At 37.5% G+C, this 25,521-nt stretch overlaps 1 non-coding gene and 1 pseudogene across 1 annotated transcript; both read right to left on the reverse strand.

The window, feature by feature from the left end:
* Positions 1-7,788: 7,788 nt before the first annotated feature.
* On the reverse strand, positions 7,789-9,130 carry LOC139177732 (olfactory receptor 5W2-like; annotated as a pseudogene).
* Positions 9,131-9,949: 819 nt separating this feature from the next.
* LOC139177798 (U6 spliceosomal RNA) lies at positions 9,950-10,056 on the reverse strand. The gene has a single exon (XR_011562267.1). It is a non-coding gene; the product is annotated as a U6 spliceosomal RNA (small nuclear RNA).
* Between the last annotated feature and the right edge of the window lie 15,465 nt (positions 10,057-25,521).

The raw sequence follows: 25,521 nt of genomic DNA on the forward strand, positions 1-25,521 counted from the left end.
TGTTTTGCAGAAGCTTTTAAGTTTAATTAGGTCCCATTTGTTTATTTTTGCTTTTATTTCCAGTATTCTTGGAGGTGGGTCACAGAGGATCCTGCTATGATGTATGTCAGAGAGTGTTTTGCCTATGTTCTCCTCTAGGAGTTTTATAGTTCCTGGTCTTACGTTTAGATCTTTAATCCATTTTTACTTTATTCTTGTGTATGGTGTTAGAAAGTGCTCTAGTTTCATTCTTTTACAAATGGTTGACCAGTTTTCCCAGCACCACTTGTTAAAGAGATTGTCTTTAAACCATTGTATATTCTTGCCTCCTTTGTCAAAGGTAAGGTGTCCATATGTCTGTGGATTTATCTCTGGGCTTTCTATTTTGTTCCATTGATCTATATTTCTGTCTTTGTGCCAGTACCATACTGTCTTGATGGCTGCAGCTTTGTAGTACAGCCTGAAGTCAGGTAGGCTGATTCCTCCAGTTCCATTCTTCTTTCTCAAGATAGCTTTGGCTATTTGAGGTTTTTTTGTATTTCCATACAAATTGTGAAATTATTTGTTCTAGCTCTGTGAAGAATACCGTTGGTAGCTTGATAGGGATTGCATTGAATCTATAAATTGCTTTGGGTAGTATACTCATTTTCACTATATTGATTCTTCCAATCCATGATCATGGTATATTTGTCTATCTATTAGTGTCCTCTTTGCTTTCTTTCACCAATGCTTTATAGTTTTCTATATATGGGTCTTTAGTTTCTTTAGGTAGATATATTCCCAAGTATCTTATTCTTTTCATTGCAATGGTGAATGGAATTGTTGTGTGTTTTATGTTTTATATTTTAATGTATACAAGAATAGAATGTATTTAATGGATATCCCCCCCATCCCAGGCCCAAGTATACATGACAGATGGTTCACAAGGAGATGTATTTGCACATGTTTTTATTTTTGTTGTGGTATCTGCAGTATTCTTTCAGTGAAATAAAAGAAAATATACCTTAAATTAATGTGTACTCATGCCCAGTAATAAAATAAGTAAAGGCTTTTTTGTGACCCAATAGCAAATAAAACAAATAAAATGCTATATTGTGGATATTAACCTATTCCAACACATTCTTCGGAGAATCTGAGACTCTGAGAAGAAAAGATTATTTCTTGTCATTAAATACAGGTTTAATAAGTAAGCAAGCATAGAATCCTTCATTTATGTTTTTTTCCTTAAAAAAATTAAGTATTTTTTTCCTATATCCTTTAAGTTAGAATCTGTAAACCTACCTGAGATGAACAAGTCTTAGGTAGGTGAACAATAGGTAGAGGGCCTTTTATTTTACTAGGTACAGTATGACTTCAATCACTGATGCTATTGCCCTTAGGTGCTGGTGTTATTAAAACACTCCATTAATTACTTTCCTACTTCTGTATATTCCCCTGTGAATTCCCAACTTGCCAAATGTTGAGCTTTTATGCTTTACTCTTGTCACCAAATTGATCTGTGGTAGAAAGTGCACTGCAGGGTTTTTATATGGTGTGCTTCACAATTACCCTGAAACTATTGCCTCCTTCTCTAGTGAAAGAGGAAAGTTAAAAACACTCAGAAAGTTCACCCCTTCATCATTTCCAGTTCCATTGTGTTTCTGAAACTGTCTCCCTCTATATTACACTTCAGTTGTATTTTCTTTCATATTGAACTATAATGCATGAATCATAAAATTCATCATTTTAATAAATACAGTTCTTTGGTTTTTAATATATTTTCCAGGTTGTTCAGTCATCACCACTATCTACTTCCAGAACTTTTTTCATTAGTTCAATAAAAAGCTCATACTTATTAGCTATAACTTCCCTTTCCTCCCTCTCTGAGCCTTGTAAACCATTAATCTATTTTTTATTCCATGTGGTTTCCTATTCTTTGCCTTGCCTATAAACAGAATCATGCAGTATGTTTGAGTACCTACATTTATTATTTTAAGTTGGATAACATAAAATATCACCCAATGAGTTTTATGTTTCATTAAAAAATAGATATCTCAAAATAATTGAAAGCATATCTTAAGAAGAAAATGTCTTCCTTAGATACAACTAAAAGAAAAAAAAAATCTATGTTTGGGATTTTTCTGGTACCCCTGGTGACCGTAAAATTCTGTAAGCAAATGTCTACATTTGAACAACAGAACATAGTTGTCTGTTCCTCAAACATGGGGTATTGTGATATAGAGTTCAATGCATTATAAGGTACCAAAGTTCATTATGTCTCCCTGCCACAGACAGAATGACTACAGGAGTTCAGTTCAGTCACTCATTCGTGTCCGACTTTTTGTGATCCTATGAATTGCAGCACGCCAGGCCTCCCTGTCCATCCCCAACTCCCGGAGTTCACCCGGACTCACGTCCATCAAGTCAGTGATGCCATCCAGCCATCTCATCCTCTGTCGTCCCCTTCTCCCCCTGCCCCCAATCCCTCCCAACATCAGAGTCTTTTTCAATGAGTCAACTCGTCACATGAGGTGGCCAAAGTACTGGAGTTTCAGCTTTAGCATCATTCCTTCCAAAGAAATCCCAGGGCTGATCTCTTTCAGAAGGACTGGTTGGATCTCCTTGCAGTCCAAGGGACTCTCAAGAGTCTTCTCCAACACCACAGTTCAAAAACATCAGTTCTTCAGCGCTCAGCCCTCTTCACAGTCCAACTCTCACATCCATACATGACCACTGGAAAAACCATAGCCTTGATGAGACGGATCTTTTTTGGCAAAGTAATGTCTCTGCTTTTCAATATGCTATCTACAGGAGTTAGTAGGGCCTAAAGACAAGGTTGTTCTACAATAAAGATTCATTATAGGTTGCGATACTCCAAGAACTTATTATGCTTCATAATTATCCTGAAATTATCTCCTCCTTCTCTAGTCAAACAGGAAAATTAAAGACACTCAAAAATTTCACCCCTTCATCATTTCCAGTTCCACTGTATTTTTGAAACAGTCTCCCTCTGTAGTACATTTCAGTTGTATTTTCTTTCGTATTGAAATATAATGCACATCAATATCAAAAATATATCATGCACACTTCTTTTCATAAAGATCTGTTAGATTTTTAAAAATAAAAAGTAATCTGACAGTGAACATAGCTTGTGGAAACTCATTTTTAGAGCATGCTCTATCAAGAAAATTTTCATCTACAGAAGTATACTGAAAATAAATTGTCAGGAATGAAAATATCCCTTTTCCAAGAAAAAGGCAAAAACATTATTAATATCTCAGAAATCATCTCCATATCCATCACAAATTGATGTCCAATATGATGCTTTAATTTGGATGTTTTTAGTTATATAGTAGTAAAATCGTATAGCTTTTACATTTTTGTGTACAACTTGTTTCATTCATTTTTTTGGGGGGTATATGAAATTTCTCTGTACTTACATATGTCAAGATGATAGTTTATTCAACCTAACAGTTGTGTAGTTTTCCTAGGTACAAACTTACGTACAGTTATCTATCTAATCTAAAGGAGCAGTCAGTAGACTTGATCTATAAAGTTTCACTGGAGATGGACACATCATTTATTTATATATTTTCATGATTGTTTTTATGATACAAGGGAAGCTTGAGAGCAGTGACAAACATATTTGCCATGCAGTAATGGGACTGGATGCCATGGTCTTAGATTTTTTAATGTTGAGTTTTAAGCCAGCCTTTTCACTCTCTTCTTAGACCCTTTAAGAAATTATTTAGTTCCTCTTCACTTTCTGCCATTAGAGTCACATCCTCTGCATATGTGAGGTTATTGGTGCTTTCAAATTGTGGTGTTGGAGAAGACTCTTGAGAGTCCATTGGATGGCAAGGAGAACCAACCAGTCCATCCTAAAGGAAATCAACCTTTGAATATTCATTGGAGGGACTAATATTGAAGCTGAAGCTGCAATAATTTTGCCACTTGATGAGAATAGTCGATTCATTGAAAAAGACCCTGGTACTGGGAAAGATTGAAGGCAAAAGGAGAAGAGGGTGGCAGAGGATGAGATGGTTGGATAGAATCACTGGTTCAATGGATATGAACTTGGGCAAACTCTTGGAGAGTGAGGAATGGGGAGCCCTAGTGTCCCTCCATGGGGACATGGAGGAAGAAAATTTCCTGCTGCAGTTCATGGGGTAGCAAAGACTCAGCAGGACTTAGCAACAGAACAAAAACAAGAACTTTTTATATCTGTTTCGCTTACTAAAGGGATAATAAATGCAAATATCCACTCCTGTGAGCAGTCTATTAGATTCCTGTATTGGAATAACAGGCCACACAAAAGTTATGTTTGAAAGTGTTTGGTCTTCTGAATCTCATACTATCTAGATGGCTTCATGCCATCACTATTTAAGGTTAAAACAGCCTACACATAGAGTTCAATTACTAGTTTGAACATGAAGTTACTCCCTATATTTTTCTAAACAGTTTTCAAATCGTTTCTAATACTGGGATGGATTTACAGAGGATGGTCATATTTTATGGAGACAGATTGTATCACCTAGAAAGGAACTTGGAGGTATTCTAGCTGAAGTCTCTGTCTTACATAAGGGAATCTGAGGTATAGAAAGGAATAGTGATGTGCTAAGTTCAGAGTGGCATTGTTACTTGTTCATTGCAAATGTCTAAAGCCAAAGATCTCCAGGAAGGATGAAAGTTGCTGCTTCTGTATTTATCACATAACTTTGTACTTATTGGATTATTGAACATTATTTTTTATGAATGTAGTTATACAACCTATGACCCATATGTTCTCTGCCTTAGACATACAGTGATATCTACGATTAGAGAGAGAGAAAGTCACTCAGTCATGTCCAACTCTTTGCAATCCCACAGACTGTAACCCATGAGGTTCCTCTGTCCTTGGGATTTCTCCACGCAAGGGTACTGGAATGGGTTACCATTTCCTTCTCCAGGGTATCTTCCTGACCCAGGGGCCAAACTCCAATCTCCTGCCTGGCAGGCAGATTCTTTACTATCTGAGATACAGGGAAATCCATTATCTACTATTGTTATGCCAAATTTCTACTCTAGTATTCAAGTGGCAAAGATGAAGGGGTTAGGATATGGGAACTTGCCTGTAGTATTAGCATACTGCACTGCCATTGATAATGCTTCATTTATACAATATTTGCTACCAGTTATTGTTATGTGTATGATAAAAAATGTGAAATAGAGATACTAAGAAGGGGAATATAGAGATGAGAGTTGATGTAGACAGACTAGAATACACCAACAATTTTAGTTCAGTTTTCGTATTTTGCAGAATCCTGATAGAAGAGCATTATACATTCTTGTTCAACCTTTTGAGTTATAAATTACTTAAAATATATTTCCATAATTTGTTACTTAACCATACAATTTCTGGGAGAAGTAAAATCAGTCAATTCTATTTTTGGTCTTCCATTTGATGGGATGAATTCTTTTCTTCTTTTTTATATGACACAAGTAGATCTAATAAAATTGGTTCATACTTAGATCAAATAATTCTTTAGATTCAGTAATAAATTTCTGTTATATAGATGGAAATATATTATTCACAGCAACATAATGACATCCTATTTTGATTGGACTTTATTACATTTCAGAGGTTTTCGGCCATAGTGTTACCTATAAGCAACAATTCCAAAATAATTTAGGTGAATTAATGAAATATGCTAGAGTTAGACTTTTAAAACTTTTATCTAAAATAAGAATTATCTGTGGCTTTTTATCCACCATGAGACCTTTTCCTAACATGTCATAATGTCTCACAAATATCACTCTGTGTAACAGAGGAATTTTTTAGGCTTTATTGCCATTCTAAGATTATTTTCTCATAAGGGTATTTTACAATGGCAGTGAGAAAACCTAAGAACTTCAGTGGTTTCTATCTTTTACAATTTTAATGAATAATTAAGAATGCTTGTTTTAAAGGATTTTTCAATAATGGTCAAATTTACACTTTCACAAGGAACAAAGTTAACACTCTAGTCTTAGGAAAAAGCAAATAAAATAGTAAAGGAAAATAAGCAAATAAAATAGTAAAGCATCAAGAACTTATAGCTCTTTACTCCTAGTATAATTAATATGCGTGTCTTTATCAATCCACTATATTCATATCCACACCCCTTTATGTATATTCCAAAAAATCTGTTGAGTGTATACATATAATTTATATGCTATAAAGTAAATATGTATATTTAATAGATGTTATCCCTCTGCTGATTTTGCTTCTGAGATAAAATTAATACTCAAAAATGTTATCTAGTGTTTTCAGTTTATTAGGTATTTATTTATTCCTCTATTGTGATCTGGACAACATGGAAGTTTTGGGGGTAATGGACTCGATTTTTCACAAACAAGGTGAAATAAAATAATGCTTTAAGTAGATGGTTGTTTGTGAATGACAAAGAGATAAAGAGGACATTCAATAGGGGCCAAGAAGAGGAAAGAGAAAGAAATTGTCATGGAGAAAATGATAGAAAAAATTGATAATTGATAATGATAGCCCAATGATATACTTTATTAAGGTTGTTTCTGCTGTCCCCTAAAATCTCTTTTCTTATTTTTTAACAAAATATAGGGGAAATTGATAATTAACATAGATAAGGTGTACAAGGTGAAGATTAAACACATGTGTGCATTATGACTGGGCTTCCCAGGTGGCGCAAGTGGTAAAGATCACTCCTGCCAATGCAGGAGACATAAAAGACATGGTTTCAATTCCTGAGTCTGAAAGATCCCCTGGAGGAGGGCATTGCAACCCACTCCAGTATTTTGCCTGGAGAATCCCCATGGACAGAGGAGCCTGACAGACCACAGTCCATGGGGTCTCAAAGAGCTGGGCATGACTGAAGTAACTGAGAACACATTGTGACATGATCACCACATAAGATTAGTTAACACATTCATTAATTCACATAGTTACCATTTGGAGTGTGTGTATAATGAGGACAGTTAAGATCTACTTTTCTAGAAAATTTAAAGTTTAAAATACAGAATTTTTAACTAAAGTCATAATATACATTTGAGACCCAGAACTTATTCATCATATAACAGAAAGGTTGTACACTTTAGTATTTCAAACTTCTTTCACTTACCAGACCTTGGAAACAATCAATCTACTCTGTATTTCTATTAATTACTACTTTTTGTATTCAACATGTATATGAGATAATACAGTAGTTATCTTTCACTGCCTGACTTATTTCACTTAGAGTAATGACTTCATGGTTCTTCCATGTTGTGACGAACAAGGCTTCTTTACTTTTAAAATACATGAGCTTGTCCACCTCATGGCTCACTTAATTATCAGATACCCTGACTAATATTGTTCCATTTCCCAACTTGAATAATTTTTAGATTTGTGACTGAATATATCTATCCAAAGACATACTAGTTTTAAATTTTGCTTTGGATTCATAACACTCCATATTTTATTTCATGATTGTTGGGCTTCTACTGAGTTACTTACCTGCTTAGTTAATTAATGCTTGTTGGTGACACTAGCTGATATTTATTAGTACAGAAAGTACAGTATGACCCATAAAATATAAAGAATGCTCAAAAATCTCTCAGGAAGCACATAACAAATCTTCAGGCAAATTGAAATGTTGTTTGAATGAAATAATAAACAAACGACATTTGATCAAGTTAGAAAATTCAGGAAAGTTTTCAACAAAGAGGAGGTTCCATATATAAATTCTTGATACATATGAGCATGCTGTATTTGGAGACTGTAGCATTTCCGAAATTTTGTCTATATAACAAATGCCCATGTATAACATTTTAAGCATTGGGAAAAATTTGGTTCTCTTCTATGATGAAATATAATTCTAGAAATACAAAACCCAAAATGTGTTTGTGTGTGAAATTTAACATTTAATACCATCTTTTAAGTTTCAATTTTTCCAGAGCCTGTTTCACATCTTTGTTCCTTAGACCGTAAATCAGAGGGTTTAACACTGGAGTCACAAGACTCTCAACCAACGAGGTCATCTTGTCTTGATCTAGAAAATTAGGATGAACTTGGCCTGAAATACATAAAGAGCATAGTTCCCTGGAAAAATGCAACTGCAATTAGGTGGGAAGTGCAGGGGAAAAAAGCTTTGAACTACCCCTCAACAGAGTGGATCTTCAAGACCGAAAGTGTAGTATAACAATAAGAGACAAGGACTCCTGAAATGGTACTCAGTTCAATGAAGCCAAAAACAATGAATAATGCCAACTCATTGACCTGTATATCAGAGCAGGAAAGAAGGAAAAGTGGAGGTAAATCACACAAGAAATGGTAAATCTCATTTGACTCTCAGAAACATAAGTGGAATGCTAATGTCGTGTGCATCAGAGCATCTGTCATACCCACCAGGTAAACCCCAGCCATGAGCAGGAAGCACACCCAGCTGGACATGCTGACTGCATAGAGCAAGGGGCTGCTGATGGCCTTGTACCAGTCATAGGCCATCACTGCCAGCAACAAAGACTCAGAATATGTAGAGATACAGAAGACAAAGAACTGCAGAGCACAGTCATTGAAGGAGATGGACTTGTCCTTAGCAAATTGGTCCACCAGCATCTTGGGCACAAATGCTGTGGAATTGCAGAGGTCACAGAAGGAGAGGTGGCTGAAGCAAAAGTACATGGGTGTGTGCAGCTGGGGATCCATCCTAATCAGGGTTATCATTCCAACGTTTGCCAGAAAGTTAATAAGATAAACAAGTAGAACCATGGTAAAAGGAGCCATTTTGTTATTGGTGTTGTCAGTAATTCCCAAGAAAATGAGTTCAGTCAGAGAGAAGCAATTCCCTTTTTCCATCCTTTTTTGTTCTGATGTAAACTTTTAGCAAATGATCAAGAAAATGATACATGGATGTGGAACACTTCTGCACACGTGCAAAATATCATAAGAGGAAGGTGAGTTTGTCTGTATTTGTTTTTTTTTTTTAATAATTACAAAATAATAAAGATCATGTATATCCACTGTTTAAAGGTAGATAGCTATCTGTGATAGACCTTAAATGTAGATGTCATTTATGAGTAGGTTATTTTATACAAGCTCATCTCTGAGCATTGCTTTCCTTGCCTCAGGGAGGAGCTTTTTATAAATTTAGCTCATATTACCTTTTCAAAATAATATCAAAGAAGCACCAGTGTTAGATCAGGCCCCAAGATCTAAGGACTAAGCACTTCCCATACTTTAAAATATTTACTTGGGTACAAAATATGAATTGTAAAATGATTAGAATTTTTCTGTTTCTCAAAAAAAGTATGATTGGTTTAAAAGTTTTTGTCTTAGTTCTAGAAATAGTGAGTATATCAAGGACTAACTCAAGTAATAATAAATAAAAATGAAATAATTGCTATTGTTTTTAGTCTATGTTGCACTTAGTATTTTCTGAGATATGAAATAAGTATTATTGACTGGTTTTCTAGAGATTTTTTATTACTTTCCCACAATGCTAATTACCTATTTGTGGAGTGGTTGTTAAAGGATGAACATCCTGACCAACGGAAGAAAAGAGATAAAAATAAGTGAAAATAACAGAGTTTGCCACATGTATTTGCATCCATTCAGCTTTTTAATGACTTTTCTAGATTACAAAATGGAAATGAGTAGAGGAACAATATCTGCTTCTAAAAAAACATATACTATGCTATTATATTTCTATATTTATGTGTGATCATGTGTATATATTTTAATATATATGAGGATAGAATGTAAGTAATGAGGTTGTTCCTTAGATCTAAGTATATATTCACATGGTTCACACGGAGATGAATTTGTACGTGCTTCTATTTATTTTTTGGTACTTACACAAATTTTTTAATAAAACAAGATCAGATCAGTCTCTCAGTCGTGTCCGACTCTTTGTGACCCCATGAATCGCAGCACGCCAGGCCTCCCTGTCCATCACCAACTCCCGGAGTTCACTGAGACTCACGTCCATTGAGTCAGGATGCCATCCAGCCATCTCATAAAAATATGGAACGCTTCATGAATTTGCATGTCATCCTTGCACAGGGGCCATGCCAATCTTCTCTGTATCTTTCCAGTTTTAGTATATGTGCTGCCGAAGTGAGCACAAACAAAACATACCTTAAATTTCTGTATACACTTGCCCAATGATGAAAGGATTAAAGGCTTTCCTGTGAGCCTAGAGCAAATGAAGTAAATAATAAAATAGTATACCGTGGATAGCAGCAAGTTTAGACAGATAATCCTGGTTCTGAAAAGAAAATATGATTTCTAGTCATTAAATGCAGATTTTAATGGGTAAACAGGCATAAAATGCCTCACTTACAATTTTTTTTCCTCTAAAATTTAAGTATTTTCTCCTACGTTAAGTTAGGATCTAGAAATCTACTTGAGATCTTGGGTAGCTAGCTGAACAATAGGCAAATAGCCTTTTATTTTACCAGGTACACTGGGACTTAAATCTCTGAAATTACTTTTATTAATTATTTTCCTGCTCCTGTATATTCCTTTGTGAATTCAGAAACAACTTGGCAAAAGCTGAGTTTTTGTGCTTCACTATTGCACGAAGAGTCGGGCATGACCGAGCGACTGAACTGAACTAAACTGACTGTCATCAAATTGCTCTATGGTAAGAAGGATACTGTGAATTGTTTGTAGGATTGTTTTACAGTTACCCTGAAACTATCTTCTCCTTCTCTAGTTAGAGAGGAAACCTAATGAAACTCAGAAAATCTCCCTCAATCATTTCCAATGCCTTTGGATCGCTCATTGTGTTTTTGAAACTTTATCCTTCGTACCTCGTTTAGCAATTAAACTATATTTCAAGTGTATTTTATTTAATAATGAAATATAATACATATACCATAAAATTCACCCTTCTAAAGTATACAGGTTTTTTTTTTCCTTATTATATTTTCAAGGTTGTTCAGTTATCACCAGCATCTACACTCAGAAAATCCTCATCAGTCTCATAAGAAAACTACACCTATTAGCTCTTGCTCCATCTCCACAAACCTTTGCCACCCCTGGCAACCACTAATCTACATTCTGAGTCTGTGTGGTTTCCTATTCTTGGTCTTGAATATAAACAGAAGCATGCAATATATATCATTTTTCTAGTTAGGATTATTTTCTTGAGTAAACTACTATATTTTCTTCAATAAAATAAATTAAATTTAGGAAAATATAATATCAGCCACATCGTGTTTGTTTCAGAAATCTTTTTCATTAATTAGAATAATAATATTTCATTTTATGGATATGACACAATTTGTTGATCCAGTCTTCAGCTGGATGAACATTTGGTTATTTCTACTCTTTAGCTATTATGAATAATGATACCATGTCATTCTGTCAGTGCTACCTTTCAAGCAGATTTCATCACCAGAGAACCTTTTATTTCCATCCTCCAACCACATGTCCAAGAATATTTCATTAACTTTGTAACTTCCTCATATTCCCTAAGTAATGCAGCCTTCTCTGAATTATGCTTATTTTAATCATGTAAGAATCTTTTTACTACATTTAAGCCCTCAAGAATAAGAGCAATGTTTATTTTCTATTTTCTAAATTCCTTGATAAAAGGATTTGAGTAGGCAGTGCTTTTAAAATATTGATCACTCAGTACTTCTGTCTATTAAAGTGGGGAATGATGTAGAAATAATAGAAATATACCTGTTTGGGGGATTTTTCTATGGCTATACATGGGCTTCCTTTGCATCTCAGCCAGTAAAGAATCTTCCTGCAATGCAGGAGACCTGGGTCGAAAAGATCCCCTAGAGAAGGAAATGGCAATTCACTCCAGTATTCTTGCCTGGAGAATCCCATGGACAGAGGAGCCTGGCAGGCTACAGTCCCTGGGGTCACAAGAGTCTGACAGGACTTAGCAACTAAACCACAAATGACTGCTTTAAAATAATTATGCATGGAGATGAGTTGTTGACATCAGCAGAGTTCCACTTTTTTTCTTAAATAATTTGCTTGCAACTATCCATGTTAGTTCTTTGGAAAATATATATCAAAAATTTCACTTTAGGGTCTTCCCCAAATCCTTCCCAACAGAGACCAATGAAATTCTCTGTACCACCAAGACTTGGTCTAACATCTGGTGTGATAAGGGTACTTCCTGAGATCTCTGAACTAATCTTCCTTCCTTTCACAATGACCTGAATGATTTAAATGTCAATCACTCTCAATTACTATGTGTGCTGTTGATGTACTGCTTCAGTCAGGGACTTTATGTAAGTATAAGCACAACAAAATTAAAAAGAGATTGCACACAAGCTGACAGATCTAATTAAAGAATTAAGGCTATTAATAAATCTATTTGGAATTGGAAAATTACAGAGTTATACAATGGGCAAATGACAGTTTGGGTAGATTAAAGATAACTGTCCATTTTTTCACACATATTTTTTAGAGATACATTACCTATTCACCCTCCCTTTGAATATTTGCTATACTTTAGCTGCTTTGCCCAACAGAGATTGGCAGAAATAATGTAAGACATTTTTGTGTTTCTTCCCCCCACCACTCTGCACCACACAATATTGGGATTTTATTTCCCAACCAGGGACAGAAATGTGCCTGCAGTAGAAACATGGAGTCACCCATTGAGCCTCTAGGGGAACCACTATAAGTAAATCCTGCATTAAGTCTTTAGGAAGACAGTATCTCAAAGCCATGTGATACCAGGTAGGAAGTCTATCTAACCATATGAGAATACGTTGTGACAGATTCTGAGATTGCTTAAAGGGGGAAGAGGAGACTATGAGCTCATCTTTCCAGCCATTCTCATCCATTGATAGATGTGAGTTACTTTGTAACCTAGCCTGTCTTTCTACTGAATATTTCATGTGACCTTAGTCAACATGAAGATGAACAAAATAATGAATCAGTGATCATTATTTTAAAAGAAAGATACTGCTAAGTTATGTCTGACTCTTGTGAGCCCATGAACTATAGCCTACCAAGCACCTCTGTCCATGGAATTCTCCAGGGAAGAATACTGGAGTGGGGTGCCATTTCCGTTTCCAGGGGAACTTCCTGACCCAGGAATTGAACCCAGGTCTCCCTCATTTCAGGAAGATGTTTACCAACTAAGCCAGACAGGAAGCTATTTAAGTCATGTGGTTTTAGAATACTGTTTAGGTAGCAAGAGATAATTGCAGCAGTGTGGATATATAAACAAGAGAATATTTTAGGGGTAATTATTTCCCATATATATTTATATTATATATATTTATTTTATATATTTGTATTATATTAATACTAATACAATTGTATATTATATGCAGGTATATATACCTGTATATAAATATGCAGGTATATATACCTGTATATAAATATACAGGTATAATATATAATTATATATTATATATATAATTGTATGTCATATATATAATTGTATATTATATACAGGTATAATATAATACCAGGTAACACTACCTGGTATTATATTAGTACAAATATATATATATATAATGGAGAAGGCAATGGCAATCCACTCCAGTACTCTTGCCTGGAAAATCCCATGGATGGAGGAGCCTGGTAAGCTGCAGTCCATGGGGTCGCTAAGAGTAGGATATGACTAAGCGTATTCACTTTTACTTTTCATTTTCATACATTGGAGAAGGAAATGGCAACCTACTCCAGTGTTCTTGCCTGGAGAATCCCAGGGATGGAGGAGCATCATGGGCTGCCATCTATGGGGTTGCATAGAGTTGGATATGACCGAAGCGACTTAGCAGCAGTAGCAGCATATATATATATATATATATATATATATATATATATTAGTATACCTCTGAAAAGTGAAGAAAATATTTGAAAAGTATATATACACATCTGAAAAAGAATTTGTATCCAAACTTTATGAAATGTTCTCATCAATAATAATAATAATAATAATAAACAAATAATAACAATAAAATTCAGGCAAAGGATTGAATAGATATGCTCACCAAGAAGATGTGCAAATAGAAACATTGTATATGAGTTTACTCAGTATCATTCAGTTCAGTCTCTCAGTCGTGTCCGACTCTTTGTCCAACAATTGCAGGACGCCAGGCCTCCCTGTCCATCACCAACTCCCAGAGTTTACAAAAACTCATGTCCATTGAGTCGGTGATGCCATTGAGCCATCTCATCCTCTGTCATCCCCTTCTCCTCCTGCCCCCAATGCCTTCCAGCATAAGGGTCTTTTCCAATGAGGCAACTCTTAGCATGAGGTGGCCAAAGTATTGGAGTTTTAGCTTTAGCATCAGTCCTTCCAATGAACACCCAGGATTGGTCTCCTGTAGGATGGACTGGTTGGATCTCCTTGCAATCCAAGCAGATGACACCACCCTTATGTCAGAAAGTGAAAAGGAACTAAAAAGCCTCTTGATGAAAGTAAAAGAGGAGAGTGAAAAAGTTGGCTTCAAGCTCAACATTCAGAAAACTAAGAGCATGGCATCTAGTCCCATCACTTCATGGGAAATATATGGGAAACAAGTGGAAACAATGGCTGACTTTATTTTGGGAGGGGGCTCCAAAATCACTGCAGATGGTGATTGCAACCATGAAACTGAAAGATGCTTACTCCTTTAAAGGAAAGTTATGACCAAACTAGACAGCATATTTAAAAGTAGAGACATTTTGCCAACAAAGGTCCATCCAATCAAGGTTATGCTTTTTCCAGTGGTCATGTATGGATGTGAGATTTGGACAGTGAAGAAAGCTGAGCGCCAAAGAATTGCTGCTTTTGACCTGCAGTGTTTGAGAAGACTCTTGAGAGTTTACAGTATTGTTAGTTTTTAGGAAAAATAAAGTGACAGTGTTTTCTAAATGGGTTAAAATTAGAAATATTGAGCATACCTAATTTTTCCTGTTTCATATGAAGTCTCATTCAGGATTTAACAAGGACACAGATTGAGAGGTAACAGGCAGGAAGGCCAGGGGTCTCCAAACAGAAGAAATAGGCTTCAAACATTTTTATCTCTCTTAAGTGGCAGGAGGAAACAAACTAGCGATATTTTTCTTTCCTTTTCTATATAAATTTAAAAGGAGGTTTCTCTTAAAATACTGTGTTGCCATAATGACACCTGATTTCACCTGAAGTTAACTATTCTCAAACTTTGAGTTAACCAATGCATTTTTCTTATGGAAATGTTTGTCTTAAGCTATGTTAATGTGCTATGCATCTACCCCAAACTCTGTCTTCAAGTCAGGCTTGCCTAAATGGCTCAGAACCTACTTGACAAACCAGTATGTTATACTCAGACATTGTTCCCCTAATCTATGTAAACAAAACTATTTGTATGGTAATCTGCCCTTCTATAAGATTCAAGTCAATTGCTTTATGGACTGGGATGAATCATCTGGTGCCAAGATTATCTCAAAATGCATTTTATGAATGAGGGGCCTGGTGCCATTCTGAGTTTTAAGACATTACTTTCTTTCATTAACAGACTGCTAGTGACTATATAACATCCAGCTGAAGACTAGCAGGGGACTACTCTTTCTGTCCCCTTCTGATGCCTATGTCAGAAGCTTTCTCTATCTCCTTTATACTTTAATAAAACTTTATTACACAAAAGTTCTGACTGATCAAGCCTCGTCTCTAGCCCCAGATTGAATTCTTCTCCTCCAGAGGCCAAGAATCCCAGCATCTTTTTGTTCAGCAACAATCTTTCATCTTGGGGGCTCTTTCGGGATCCTTCAGGACAAGGTAAGGATGCTTGGAGCCCTAGTTCTTTGTTCTCAGCACAAACATGTTTTCTGCTGTACTTTACTAACTCTGTGGTGTGCTTGTGTGAATGAATTAAACACCCTGAAAGAAGCAAGTGTGGAACCCTGCTCTCTGGTTCCACGGTGATCTCATTCAGCTTATGGCAGAAACCTGTCAGGGGTTTACACCAATCTGCAAATGCCAAGAGGCACCCAACCTCTCTTCGGGGACCAACCAGAAATGGGAAAACGTGTGGACTGAATTCTTCTTTCTCGGTCAAACTTTTCGGTCTCTTTGACCATTTCATAACTCCCTGAGAATTAGAGTGAATGAAGTCAATCAGTTGTGTCCGATTCTTTGCAATCCCATGGACTATAGCCTACCAGGTTCCTCCGTCTATGGGATTTTCCAGGCAAGAATACTGGAGTGGGTTGACATTAATTAGAAGCACTAACCTGATCTATTGGATCATAGACTTTCAACGGACTTGTGATCTATGCTGTTACTGTGCACTGTGGCTTAGGTCCCAAACCTGGATTGGTAGTCAGGAAGTGCCTAGCCTCACTAGGAATGGAAAGTTCGGAAGCTAGATGGAACTATAGCTCCAAGAACATCTCTTAGGTTAAAGGTTACTCATATTAGGACCGCAATGGGTTTTTTCCTTTGGTAATGCTGGCTCTTAGTGGACCAGAAGTCCACTATTATACTGGTGTGCTGATGATTGAAAGGAACATCTCAGTTTTAAGTTCGTATCGATCTTATTGTAGTCAGGAATATACTCAGGCTTGTGAACAGGCACTCAGGTGATGAATGTTTCCACCAGCAGTTTAGCCTGTGAGGCATTCTGGAAGGTTACTCTGATTGCACCCTGAGTGGTATCAGAGGCAAGCCAGGTTTTAATGGTGAAGAGCTGGACATCAGTCTGGGATGCCATCAGGTCTAACCCTGGTGCATCCCCACCCCATCTCTGTGGCAGAACCGGGAGGGGTGAATATGATGCCTTTGTTAGTAAGCAAAAGACTAAGTCTGAATAGGAAGGAAAAGCTTTTGGTGTAAAGTATGTCTACACCCCCATCTAGAGCAGGGAGGGACGCCTCCAGTAGGAGGATGGCACTGGTCACTTTTTTCTCTCTTACAGATGGGAGCTAGCAATTCCAGCCTCACTCCTTTGAACTGTATCCTGAAAAACTGGGATAGATTTGATCCCCAGGGCTTAAAGAAGACACACCTCGTCTTCCTATGTGATACTGCATGGCCACAGTACCCACTAGAGGATGACAAATGGAGGCCAGTTGGAGAGGCTCTTAAGTATAATACTGTTTTATAATTAGACCGGTTCTGAAGAAAACAATGGAAAAGTGATCTTAAAGGATAGATTTCTCACTCACTCTGTTCCAGATATCTGCCATAAGCTATTAAAATGGGCCTATGGAACAAATCAGTCTTTAGATACTCTGTTACAACTAGTTCAGACAGTCTATTAAGATAGGGAATATGAGGAAAATAAAGAAAGGCAGAAAAAGACAAAGGAAAAGGTGGAAGCCCTCACAATGACTGTACGAACCCTTCTTAAACAGCCTGAGAAAAATGCCCAGAGGGACTGAAGTGAGAAGGGATGGGCTTGCTATTACTGTGGAAAGGAGGGGCACCTCAAGAGGGATTGTCCTCAAGCATTCAAACCACCCCCCGGGTCCATGTCTGGTCTGCAAGGGACCACACTACAGGAGAGACTGCCCCCAGAGGCGTAGATTTCAGGGGTCAGACTCTCAAGACAATCAGGACTGAAGGTGTCTCGGGGTCCCCACATAAGCTCCCATCCTAATTACACCTGAGAAACCCTGGGAATTAATAACTGTGGGGGGCTAATCTGTCGATTTCCTTTTAGATACTGGAGCAACCTACTTTGTGCTTACTGAAGCCCCTGGCCCACTTTCTTCCCAATCCGGTTCCATAATGGGACAGTCTGGATGAGCCAAAAAATATTATTTCAGTTATTCTTTATGTTGTAACTGCGGTATTTTTTCACACGAGTTTCTGATCCTGCCAGAGTCTCCCTCACCCCTTTGGGGAGAGATATACTGAGCAATGTCTATGCCTCTGTTTTCACGAATAAGGAGCCCTCCTTTCCTCTCCCTTTAGTTGAACAAAATGTAAATCCTAGAGTATGGGCTGATGGAAAATCTGTGGGTTGAGCACAAAATGCTACCCCTGTCATTGTCAAGCTCAAAGACTTGCGCTTATTTCCACATAAGAAGCAGTATTCACTGAAACCTGAGGTTAAGGAAGGGTTAAAACCCATCATCGAAAATTTAAAGGAGCAGGGACTATTAGTTCTCTGTAACAGTCAATACAACACTCCTGTTTTGATTATAAAGAAATCAAATGGCAAATGGAGACTAGTTCAAGATTTACGAATAATAAATGAGGCTGTAGTTCCTTTACAGCCCGTGGTGCCTAATCCTTATACTATATTGTCTGCAATTCCTGAATGAGCCAAATATTTATAGTAATTGATTTGAAAGATGCCTTCTATTCAGTGCCTTTGGCAGAGGAAAGTCAATTTTATTTGCCTTTGAAGACCCTATGCAGCCAGCTTCTCAGTTAATCTGGACAGTTTTACCCCAGGGATTTCTTGACAGTCCTCACTTATTTGGACAAAGTTTATCATGGGATCTACAAAGCTTTAATAGTACTGAAGCAATGGTGTTACAATATGTAGATGATATTTTGCTCTGTGCTGAGACAGAGGAAGCTTGTTCATGAACCTCACAAGATTTCTTAAACATTCTGGTAGGCCGCAGTTACAAGGCCTCAAGATAAAAGGCTCAGTTTTGTCAACAATCTGTTAGATATCTGGGCCTAATCATATCAGAAGGGCCATAGGCCCTGAGAGAATTAAACCTATACTAAATCATCCCTTACTTATGACGTTAAGACAACTGGTAGGATTTTTGGGAATCACAGGCTACTGTCATATTTGGATTCCAGGTTATGGAGAACTTGCCTGGCCTTTATATAAACGTATAGCTGAAACTCAGCAGGCCCAAACCGACAAACAAACTAGCTTGGTCTCCAGATACTCAAAAGGCTTTTAAGGTTCTTCACACTACTCTCCTACAAGCTCCCTCTCTGAGCTTACCCACAAGGTCAGAATTTAATGTGTTTGTCACTGAAAGAAAAGGTATGGCCTTGGGAGTTTTGACACAACCCCAAGGGCCTCACCAGCAACCTGTTGCTTATCTAAGCAGATAATTAGATGTAATTTCACGTGGGTGGCCCCACTGCCTAAGAGTAATTGGGGAAAAGTGGCTTTATTAGCACCTGAAGTTTTAAAAATAATTAATGGATGAAACATTACTGTGCTGACTTCTCATGATGTGAGTGGAATCTTAAATTCTAAGGTTAATATTTGGATGACAGACAGTAAGCTTCTTAAATATCAGTCATTGTTGTTAGAAGGCCCAGTAGCTAAGCTTAAAGTCTGTGGAAATTTAAATCCTGCCACTTTCCTTCCTGAGAAGGAAAATGAAACACCTGATCACGATTGTTCCAAATTCCTAATTTTAAACTATGCAGCTTGGGAGGATCTAATGGATACCCCATTAGACAATCCTGACATGGAAATATTTAATGATGTCAGTTCTTCTGTTTGGGATGGAAAGTGTAAAGCAGGTTACACTGTGGTGACTGCTGAACAGGTTTTAGAAGCAAAATCTCTCCCCCAGGAATCAGTGCTCAGTTAGCGGAGCCTGTGGCTCTGACCCGAGCTCTAGAGTTAAGCAAAGGGCAGCGAGTAAATATCTGCTGTAACTCAGGGGGTATCTAAAGCTCTAGGAATAAAATATCATTCACACTGTTCCTGAAAAATCCCAATCCTCAGGAAAGGTTGAAAAGGCTAATGACATTATCAAAAGACATCTGCACAAATTAACTCAAGAGATGCAGGACAATTAGATTAAGTTCTACCCATAGTTTTAATGAGGGCTGGAACTGCCCCCCAAGAGGAGGGACTGTCCCCCTTTGTATGTATTTATGGAAAGCCTTTCTTATGCACAGACATTGTTATAGATCCTGAAACCTTGTTAACTAGTTATGTAACTCAGCTCTCAGCTTTTCAACAGGCATTAACAGAACACTGAGAGACGACTCCTGACCCAGCCTCTGAGTCAAGCAAGCCTCTATTTGAGCCAGGAACCGAGGTCCTCATAAAAACTTTAGGGTCTGGGGTCCCATCCGTTGAGCCCCTCTGTGAAGGACCTTACCAGGTTATTCTTTCTTCTCCCACAGCTGTCAAAGTGCCAGGAATTGATTCATGGGTACATCACACTCGAGTTAAGAGGTGGCACCCTGACCAGAACTAAGTGACTTCATTTTATATCTTTACTTTCTATGCTCTGACTTTGTACTTTTAAAAATGGGCCGGTTAACCTATGTGAGCTTACTTTTGCTGACTCCAAAAATCCTGTGTGCCGTTTGATCCTCAAGACAATGCCTTCCTGTCCTGGGATCACTCCTACACTACATTTCACAATCAGTCTAACTGCTGGGTCTGAGGAGCGCTCCCCTCTTCATCAGTGGAAGGCTTCCCGTGGTGGACATCTCCACTTCAAGGAAAATACTTTTTCCAATTCTGTGAATACCTTCAACAACAATCATATATGATGCCTCTTCTTCATCTGATGACATCTAACAACCCTAAAATGGACTGGTGCAACACTTTGTACTTTAACTATGGACATAGCATGACTTTTAGCTTTTTGATTTTAACTTGTTTTAATGACTATTTTGCCTTGCATCTGGAACTGTGTAACTGGATTTGTTTCTAGTTGCATGAAAGTTTTTAAGTTACAAATGATTGTTCAAACTCCTGCTACTGCTGCAGCTTCTTCCAACTACTATTTGGGGCCCCTGGATCAGAAATTCTCAGTATGAGGGTTAGGAAAATATGTTGTCTCATCAATTTAGGGACAATGCCCTTTGTCAGCTCAGAAACAGTTATGGAATGAGAAAAACGCCCCTTTACCCTAGGCAACATAATTCTCCTAAAAGAAAAGAGGGGAATGAGAGGGTAACAGGCAGGAAGGCCAGGGGTCTCTAAATGGAGGTAATAGGAGGAATATGCCTGCAAGTGTCAGACATTTTTATCTCTCTTAAGAAGCAGGAGGAAACAGACTAGCGATATTTCTTTTCTTTCTCTATACAAATTTAAAAGGAGATTTCTCTTAAAATACTGTGTTGCCATAATGACATCTGGTTTCACCTGAAGTTAACTATTCTCAAACCTTGAGTTAACCAATGCATTTTTCTTATGGAAATGTTTGTTTTAAGCTATATTAATGTACTATGCACTTACCCCAAACTCTGTCTTCAAGTTGGTCCTGCCTAACAGCTCAGAACCTACTTGACAAACCAGTATGTTATACTCAGACATTGTTCCCCTAATCTATGTAAATGAAACTATTTGTATGGTAATCTGGCCTTCTACAAGATTCAAGTCAATCGTTTCATGGCCTGGGACGAATCATCTGGTGCCAAGATTATCCCAAAGTGCATGTTATGGATGAGGGGGCTGGTGCCATTCTGAATTTTAAGACATTCCTTTCTTTCATTAACAGACTGCTAGTACTCCTGCCTGGAAAATTCCATGGATGGAGGAGCCTGGTAGGCTGCAGTCCATGGGATCACTGAGAGTCGGACATGACTGAGTGACTTCATTTTCACTTTTCACTTTCATGCATAGGAGAAGGAAATGGCAACCCACTCCAGTGTTCTTGCCTGGAGAATCCCAGGGGTGACGGAGCCTGGTGGGCTGCCGCCTATGGGGTCGCACAGAGTTGGACACGACTGAAGCGACTTAGCAGCAGCAGCAGCAGCAGCAGTGACTATATACGGAGAAGGTAATGGCAACCCACTCCAGTACTCTTGCCTGGAAAATCCCATGGATGGAGAAGACTGGTAGGCTGCAGTCCAAGGGGTCGGGAAGAGTCAGGCACGACTGAGCGACTTCACTTTCACTTTTCACTTGCATGCATTGGAGAAGGAAATGGCAACCCACTCCAGTGTTCTTGCCTGGAGAATCCCAGGGACAGAGGAGCTTGGTGAGCTGCCATCTTTGGGGTCACACAGAGTCAGACACGACTGAAGTGACTTAGCAGCGGCAGCAGCAGCAGTGACTATATAACACCCAGCTGAAGACTAGCAGGGGGGTACTTTTTTGCCCACTTCTGATGCCTATGTCAGAAGTTTTCTCTATTTCCTTTATACTTGAATAAAACTTTATTACACAAAAGCTCTGAGTGATCAAGCCTTGTCTCTGGCCCCAGATTGAATTCTTCTCCTCCAGAGGCCAAGAATCTCAGCATCTTTTCGTTCAGCAACAATCTTTCAAGATTATCTTTTTATTTTGGGGGTTACTTCTCTGATTATTTCTTTTAATTGTTTCTTGGTCTTTACCTCTTTTTTTCTCTAAAGCTAGGAAACTCATCAAACTAAATTTCATGCAATTACTGTGTTTTTAGTTTTAGGAAAATAATAGTGATAATTTTTTATGTCTTTTTATATGTCACTGCCATTCTTGTTGTGACAGCCTCAATCCTCAGATACCAACTGTCCTCCTGTGGAGATACAGTTGAGGCAAAGCTTAAGCCACATAACAATAAGCCTAATTGTTAATAATTTTCCACCAATTAAAATCAAGAAATTTTTGATTTCTTGTGTTACAATAAATCTCTTTGTTGTTACAAAAGAGTTTAGCGACCATGATTTGTTCACTTTCTACCACACTGTCAATGTGTGTAGAATAGTCCTTGGTCACCTAATTCTACCTCTGTCCTAATTAATTTTTCTCTCAGGTAAGTCCCTATCTTCTGGGATGCAAAAATCCCTTGGGTTACATTTTAATCAGCCAGACCCAGCGTTAGCTTTTTATCAGTGGTACTCCTCAAGACCACACAGGATAACCTCCTTTCAATATACTCCCATCCAACAATTTCAACCTGACTTTGGGTAGATACATTATTAATACAAGCTGGGAAACCTAAAATATTTCCCAATGGGATTTTCCACTAAAAGTGGAGATCTGAGATAACTGAAAAACATGTATCAAAGAGAAAATGTATGCATCAGATAAAAAGAAGTGAGAAAAATTTAGATTTCAGGATTTCCTAGTGCCCACGGTAACAGTAAAATCAGTTGCCTGTGTAGGCAACTATCTACTCAGAAGATGACTTTCTCAGAACATGATTGTATGTTCCTCAAACCTGGAGTACTGTGATACAGTGTTCGCTGCATGATTAGGTACCACATTTCATTATGTCTCATGATTGTTGGGAGAATAACTAGGAGAGCCAGTGAGTGGCTATAGACAGTGTTGTTCTACAAGTAAGGAATAGTTCTAGTAATATAAATATTAATTGTGTACTGAGATATGAATGTGTGCACTACATCAGTTTCACAAATATATAATCAATACTTATTTTGTATAAGAAACTATCATTAAAATATTCTGACAGTGAACATTCTTTGTTTAAGGAAAACTTTTTTTTTTAGAGTTTTAAATACACATTTAGAAAATTTCTTCTATAAATGTATGCCTCAGTAATGAAGAAATTCTGCTCCCAGAATAAAAACAAAGAGAAAACATTACTAACATCTCAGAAATTGTCCTCCCCCCACCACATCCATCACAAATTGATACCAAATATGATCCTTCAGGGGCTTCCCAGGTGACTCAGCTGGGTAAGAATGCAACTACCAATGCAGGAGGTAAAAGAGACAAAGGTTCAATCCTTGAGTCAGGAAGATCGCTTAGAGGAGGGCATGGCAACCCACTCCAATATTCTTGACTGGAGAGTCCGATGGACAGAAGAGCCTGGTGGGCTATAGTCCATAGGGTTGCACAGAGTCAGACAGGACTCAGGCGACTTAGCAGGCACACATGATACTCAGTTTGGGTACTTTTGAAGTGTACAGTAACAAAATCATACAGCTTTCACAGCTTTATTTATGACCTCTTTCATATGACATCAATTCACTCTCATTGTTGTATAACTTTCCTGGGTATAAACTTACCATACAGTGATTTATCTAATTTAGAGCTGGGGTCAGTATACTTGACCCTTAAAGTTTTATTGGAGATGGACATGCCATTTATCTGTATATTTTCATGGTTGCTTTTGTGATACAGGTAAAATCTGAGGATTTTGACAAAGTTAATGAACTATAAATTCTAATATATACACTATTTAACACTTTAATGATGTTTGTCAAGCCCTGATCTAGAGTGTTGAAAATTTGGTTAAAAATATAAAATTCATGGAGGGAGGGCAGAGCAGGGCCAAAGAGCAAGACCAGGAAGCTGGGACCCCAGCTCCTTCCTGTTCATGTCCTCTGCAGCTGCCACTGGCTCTGGTTTAAAAAAAAAAAAAATATATAAAATTCAGTTTTATATTATAACAGATAATTCAATGAAGTACATTTTTGTATAAGTCTTTTGGTGGTCATATTCATTAATTTCTCTTAGGTATAATTCAAAGAAGCTATTTTTGAGCCATAGAACATATATTATTATATGTTCTACTGTATTAGACACAGCTTACAGTTGTATAAAGTGTACTGGCAACTCTCATCTAATTGTAAATTGTAAAAGCCATACTTGTTCCACATCCTCACTAACAATTTCTAATTCAATTATTTCCATCTTACTCTTCTTTAGGTGACTCATAATGTGGTTTTTATTTGCTATTAACTTTTTTTTTTCTAATTTTATTTTATTTTTAAACTTTACATAATTGTATTAGTTTTGCCAAATATCAAAATGAATCCGCCACAGGTATACATGTGTTCCCCATCCTGAACCCTCCTCCCTCCTCCCTCCCCATACCATCCCTCTGGGCCGTCCCAGTGCACCAGCCCCAAGCATCCAGCATCGTGCATCGAACCTGGACTGGCAACTCGTTTCCTACATGATATTTTACATGTTTCATTGCCATTCTCCCAAATCTTCCCACCCTCTCCCTCTCCCACAGAGTCCATAAGACTGTTCTATACGTACGAGACAGCAAAAGAGACACTGATGTATAGAACAGTCTTATTTGCTATTAACTTTTTATTTAAGTTTTACTTACTAGATGGCTACTACATTGGGATATTCGCTTTGATGAGAAGTTTATGAGATACTAAATTTGAATTGCAAGTCAGATCAAAGAGCTATGTTTGGAAGTGTTTAGTCTTCTGAATTTCATACTATATAGATGGCTTCATGTAACCACTATTTAAGGTTAAAACAGTCTACAAGTACAGTACAATTTCTGAATTCAACATAAAGTAATTCCATTTTTTAAAATGTTTTCCTAATCTTTTCCAGTACTGGGATTGATTTACACAGCAGTAGAGTCACATTTTATGTACAGGTTGTATCATTTGGAAAAGACATTTTAGGAAATCTACTTGACGTCTCTGTCTTACACAGGGGAATCTGAGGGCTAGAAAGGGAGAGTGTTGTGTTAAGTTTAGTTTGACATTACTGCCTGGTACATGGCACATTTCTAGAGACAGAGATGTCCAGGGAGGTTGAAAGGTCACTGCCTCTGTATTTAGCACGGACCTATGTACTTATTGGATTATTGAACATTACTTTTTACAAGTGAAGTTATATGCCCCATATCTAACTCTCTCTTCTCTGCCTTAGACATACACTCAAATCTACTATTGTTATGCCATATTTCTCCTTAAGTATTTCAGTGGCAAGGATGAAATGGTCAAGATATAAGAACTTGACAGTAGTATTAGCCTATTACACACTGTAGTTTATAATATTGCATTTTTACAATGATATTTGCTATATTTGTGGATGCAGGAGAAA

The sequence above is a fragment of the Bos indicus genome, chromosome 19 (assembly GCF_029378745.1).
Source record: "Bos indicus isolate NIAB-ARS_2022 breed Sahiwal x Tharparkar chromosome 19, NIAB-ARS_B.indTharparkar_mat_pri_1.0, whole genome shotgun sequence".
Taxonomy (NCBI): domain Eukaryota; kingdom Metazoa; phylum Chordata; class Mammalia; order Artiodactyla; family Bovidae; genus Bos; species Bos indicus.